The sequence below is a fragment of the Microtus oregoni genome, unplaced genomic scaffold, assembly GCF_018167655.1.
Source record: "Microtus oregoni isolate MIOR12 unplaced genomic scaffold, Mior012 000029F_ref0000214, whole genome shotgun sequence".
NCBI classification, from domain to species: domain Eukaryota; kingdom Metazoa; phylum Chordata; class Mammalia; order Rodentia; family Cricetidae; genus Microtus; species Microtus oregoni.
This window is the reverse complement of record NW_024543088.1, coordinates 26566237-26572535: the sequence shown is the minus strand read 5'-3', so window position 1 is coordinate 26572535 and position 6299 is coordinate 26566237.

Genomic DNA, 6299 nt, shown 5'->3' with positions numbered 1-6299 from the left:
CCCAGGGCCACTTGACTGTTAGGATGACCAGAACGCCCATTTCATCTTCTCTGTGCCTATTTCTGTTTCTCTCTCTCTCTCCTTTCCCCCTTCTTCCCCTCCTTCCTCCCATTCCCATCTCTTTCTCTCAAAGGCCTAACAAAATTGTGGAATAGAATATCCCACTGAAAATGGAAAGGAACTTCTCCATTCAGACTCATACCATGCAGGTGACTTTAGGAAGAGGGGATGAGAAGGGGGCCCTGCCTTGATCTCTTGTCTTCCCATGATTCTGGGAAAATCATGGCCAAAAGGAACACAAAGAAGAAGTTCTTTCCTCTTTAGTGGACTTGCTTTTTCATGGACCTCATCTGCATATGTAAATCAGAGTAGTGGGCCCTGCAGCTGCACAAACTGGAGCACTGGGGAGTCCCTCAAAGCACTAGGCCACTCACCCCATGCTGCTGGGGGCTCATTGCATGAGAAGAGAGAGTACTAATAGAAGGGAATGAGAGACCACCTCAGAGAGGGGTCCTGGGTATCATTTATGTGAAAACCCTATTTCACACACAGAGAAGCCCAAAACCAGAGAGTTGGTCCAGTTAAAATCAATTGCCATCTGAACTGTGTAGGAATTGCATCTCCTGACCTGAGCACTGTGAGATTATTATTATTATCATTATTATTATTATTATTATTATTATTTTATTATTTTACAAAACTGGGGTGGAAGAGATGAACAGAAATACATAGCCAGAGGCAGGGTGTGAAAAGAAAACCACGGGTATCCCAGGAGACAGGCTGGCACACACCCCCTGTATCAGCTTCTGTCCTTTATTCTCAGTCCACACTTCCATCCTCTGGGGTCACAGAGAGGTCTGGGGGATAAGATTCCATAACAAAGACATTCACATATCCCATCAACTCAGCAAGTTGATTTTGTTCTTTGTTTATATTTTAGTTGAATTCTTGAAAGTTTTTTAGTGCTATTTTGTGTGTGTGTGTGTGTGTGTGTGTGTGCGCGCGCCTCTGATAGCCACTAATTCTCTCTGAAGGCTTCCATTTGTGAAAAAGATAAGCATTAAAAAAATTCATGCTTGTCTCACAAGGGTACCTTACATTTTTAAAAGAAGGATGAACCCTGTTCTATTTTAACTGTTTAAGGTGGACAAGCTGAGAAGCATCTGTCTTCTAAACAGAAGACCAGAACCTTGATATCAGAACACTTGATATACTTTTTTCTTTAGTGAAATTCATATCTGTTGTCAGCAAGGCAGCTGTGGATCAATGGATTGGCTTAGCAGAAAAAAAAAAAACACTTGCCACGAAACCTGAGTTTGGTCCCCACAACCACGTAAAGGTTGAAAGAGAGAACCGATGCCACGAGGTGCCCACTGATCCTCCACACCCACACTGTGATAGGCATGCCTCCTCTGTGTGCCCTGCTCACACACTCACGATAATAAGAACTAATTAGCTAAAGCACCGAAGTCCCCGCCTCCTCTCTTTAAGTTAAGAAAAGAGGACCAGAGAGAAAAGCATACTTTGGAGAGTCTAGCACAGTGCTGCCATGCAGAAGTTGCATAAACCACACACATAGGATCCTACGATACCAACATAGGACCGAGAGCCTTGCTCGAGTCTTGGACCTGATCCTGTGACTCTCAAGACGCTCCAGTGTGCTGCCCTGGACCTTCCACAGAATGGTCATAGTCCCTCTGTTTCCCTATTCTTAAGTGGTTTCCACATACAAAGACACTTGTCACCTGAAACTCCTATGCTTTACAAGATCACTGACCAAGATCGAGATCACTGACCCTATACCTGTCTGTAGAATGGTTCCTGACACATGGACCAGTTTCACTCAGTTTCTAATATGTTCCGTCTCTTGAGTGACATCTCTTCCCGACCTTCCTCTGGTGACTTGTGAGCAGCTTAGCTTAAGCAAAGAAAGAGGATCCAATACCTCTGCCTCTTTTCGGCATGCTGTCAAAGACTCAGAAGAGAAAGGAGAATGAATATGTACCACAATCAACAAAATGTCCACTTGACACTGGTGCATCTTGGGGGATTGGATCGATGCCTTCCCAGAGGTGGGTGATACTTTGAAGGGGTTGTTAGGAGACGTAGCCGTGGGTCTCAGAACCACACAGATTAATAGATACAAGCCAGAAGGAAAAACAAACACTACCACGCTCAGTTTGTATCTTGCAGTTGGTACTGTGAATAAGACACGTGAGGTCCGTCTGCTGATGGATGGCCGACTCTGGGATGCGGACTTCAGATAGTCACAGAACTGCCAGACACCCAGTTTTCCTGAGGCACCAGAACAACACTTATCTCTGTAGCCTCCAAAAAGCTAGGAAGGATAAATAGTACTCTTCCTCTGGTTTCTAAGATTCCCTTCTGCAGTCACTCAGTGTATCAGAATTCTGCTCACAGCACTGGCCTTAATAAATAGGACTGACTACAGAATCCAAAATCTAGAGGATATAAAACATGAGCCTCATATTTGTTGATTGTAATCTCAAATTCAAAAATAGAGCCCAAACGGATATAATAAGGATAATTGTAGAGGGAGGTTTTGCTGAACGCTAAGGAAGACTTTTTGGCATGGAACACTATCAAAATTTAAATGATGGGCCGTGGAAGTGACTGTTTCCTGTGAGGGGTGAGCAAGCAGGGGCTTAGGAGGTCGATGCATTCATTGTCTGCTAACCTTCATGGTCTCACGCGTCTTCAGCAGACCCATATGGGCTGAAGTCGATCTGGGTGTTTAAATAATCACCTCTTAAGGCCACCTGTGCCTGTGTGCGGCCAAGCGGTGGCTATCTCTCACGGAGCTCGCCATCTCCTGTGCAAAGTAGCACTTCCTTTTATTGACTCTAAAATTAATCCTGGCAAACTTGGGGGTGGTGGTGGTGGTGAAGGAGGCTGCTGTTGTGAGATTTGCTGATTAAGTGCACAGCTCCATGCTATCATGCGTTCTCAAATCTCCACTCAGCTGGCTCCTTTCCGGTTGGAGAAATACACTTCCACCTGTATACCGACAGGCTTCCATCATACGTGTGTCCTGAAGAATTCTCTGTTTCTGTCCGGTGTCCCTGGTCCATTAGACTTTCCTTAAGGTCCTGAATAGGAACTCCATGGTTTTCTTTTTCTGAGCCCACACACTGCTGGCCTGTGCAAAGGGTGGCTCACGAATTTTCTATAGTTCTCATTGAACCTGGATTTTGGTGTTTTGGCTAGTCAGCCATCCAGCCCTCAGGACCCACTGATTGACACCCTCTCCTCAGAAGGCTGGGTTCGAGGTGCACAGCACCAAACCTGGCTAGTGCCAGAATGCTGAGGATCTGCGCTCAAGTCTTTATACTTGCGTACCAAACATTTCACTCACTGAGCCATCTCCCCAGTCATGAACAGCAGGCCTGGAAACAAACAGATGATTGGATAACAACTGAAAACAAACCAAGCAAACAAGCAAACAACAGCCCCAACAGGAAATGCTCAATGCTGCAGCATTAAGATCACAGAAATGCTTGACCTGGGACACAGAATTTGAGCCCACTTGACTTAAAATTCAGATCTTGTCAATTTCTAACTTGTGATCATGGACAATTTGCTGACCTGTTCTCAGTTTCCCAGTTCAAAGAAAGAAAGAAAAACACACTACCAGCATAGCATTGTCACAACCATAGTTCAAGGGGATGTCCAGCATGGCTCCTGAAGGACATTTGGGTTGATCTCTGGCCTGCACACAGTTGTATACACACACACACACACACACACACACACACACACACACACACACACCTTCACCTGGATATGCACCCATATGAACATGCACATACACACATACATGCACACACACGAACATGTATGCACAGCCACGAGTAGCTACATCCATGCAGACAAACATGCACATAGGAAGTAAAGGTTTTAAATCTTAAGAGATAGAAAAAGAATGATCCATGCAAGTGTCCTGAATGGTATCTGACAGGGAGGCTGTGTTCAATGTGTTTATGGAAGGGAAATGAAATACCTTTAAACACATGGAACATATTTTGAGGTTTGGTCTGCTGGACTCCATAGTGTTAGAAATAGAGATGCCGTATGCTTTTCCCAAGACTGTTCCATATTTGCCCAAACTGGACTCAGTTGTTACCCCTTTTTTCTGTTTCTTCTGAGACCTCTATATCCTTGAGGTTTAAAGTCAGGTGATTCCAATGTGAATTCCATCTCTGATGTATTTGCTCTACAATCTCTGTCAATTAACATCTTTCAGTTCTCTCTCTCTCTCTCTTTCTCTCTCTCTCTCTCTCTCTCTCTCCCCTCTCTCTTTCTCCTGTAGCATTGAGACCGCAGAAATACTTGATCTGGGACACAGAGTTTGAGCCCAGTTGGCTTAAAATTCAAGTTTTGTCAATTTCTAGCTTGTGGCAACAGAGAATTTGCTGACCTGTTCTCAGTTTCCTTATATGAAGAAAGACAAAAAAATCCTACTATTTCAGATCGTCCTTGTCATAATTCATCAGGATAACTGTGCACAGCAATTCGTGTGCTCCTGGTCCCTCACGGAGGCTTGCCTTCACACTAGAGAATCATTCCAATGCAAACCAGCCTTAGAGATGTGCGGTTACTGGTAGCGTCCGTCCACACTGCACAAGAGAAAGAGGAGGTTGGAGACCAGTTGAGATTCGAGGGCCCTACGCTTTGGAAAGCTGTTGTTCCTGGTAGTGTGGGTTCCCTGTGTTAAATGTGGATGGACAGAAGGCATCTCCCTGCCTACCGACCTCATGGAGTGCTTTGAGGGTTGTGGACAGTGAAGCAGCATAATCCGACAGTGGGGCGCTGTGGCAAGTATTTGGAAAAGCGATTACTTCATGTCTTTATACTTCTGATTCATTCATTTAAATGTAAAGTAAGACTCAACTCTGATCTTACTGATCCCAGATTGGTGATTTCTGCAGGTCTTTGATATTATCCTCCACATGTGCAGGGTATAACACATTTTACCGCACCGACACCATTCACGAGCATGGCACCATGCCAACCAGTTCTTTGTTATAAAACACCAATGACAGACACCTTGCATTACTTAACATTAAATTCTGTGCCAGTGATCCCCTCCTAGGAGCTTAGTTCTGATTTCTTAAAGAACAATGGCTTGTTAAAATGCACCTCTTATTTTGCACATTATAGGTCATTCCATGCTAACAACCTTTCTTATAGAGTCCAGACAGTAAAGTAGTATTTTATCTTATAACGTCCAGGTCTCCCATCATATGGGTGGAATTCCGTGAGGAGCAGGACATTTTTTCCTGGTTTATAATATAAAAAGATTTTCCATTTTACGAGAATGACTATATTCTGTACAATAACCCCACCCTTTAATCACTACTTGCTCCAGAATCCTCCAGTACATGCTACCCAGTCCTACCGATCTATGCATTTGGTTTGCCCACTGCGTTTGGTTGGAAGAGACATTACACAGCCTTGGATTGAGAGGCAAGCGAGACGGATAACTCCTATGTTCTAGTAAGGTCCTAGATGAACCTGAGCGAAATGTCTGCTTCCCCCTGTGACCGAACATCTTCATTTGATAGTGAAAGGGGGTGGAATAAAATATCTCTGCTATCTCTCCCAATTCTGTCCATTTGTGATGCTAAAATATACTGTCATTCACAGTCTTCCATGCAAGTTCCCTGACAGAATTGCCTGAAACACCTGATAATATACTTCTCTTTTCTTGCCCCCAGAAGCTTCTTTTCAAATAATTTTTTGAGGAAAGGAACCCTTTGTTAAGCAATACTGGATACTGGGAAATGCAGTGAGCGTTATGGCTCCTCAAGCCAGGCAAGAGCTTAGAAGAGACAATAGCAACTCATTCACATTCATTTTGTATTGTTTAGATAAAGTGAACAGTGCTGTTCTACTTTCCTTTCTGATGCGGTCATAAAACGTTCTGACCAAAAGCAGCTTCGGGGAGGAAAGGATTCATTCAGTTTATGTGTCTGGGTCAGTCTGTTGTTGATTGAAGTCAGGGCAGGAACTTGAGTAAGATCTTGAAGCAGATGATTGTGGAGGATTGCTGCTTCCTGGCTTGCTCCAGGGTCACGCTTAGCTAGTTTTTATGAAACCCAGGAGCCTAGGGAATGCTGCCACCCACAGAAGGCCACCTCCTACACCAGTTAACCTCTGATGTCAAGGCACACCCAGCCTCATAGATACGATCACGGGTCAGTCTGATCAGAATCAGCCCGCAACTGAGACTCCCTTCTTGGGTGACTGTAGGCTGTCAAGCCAACAATTAAAGTTAA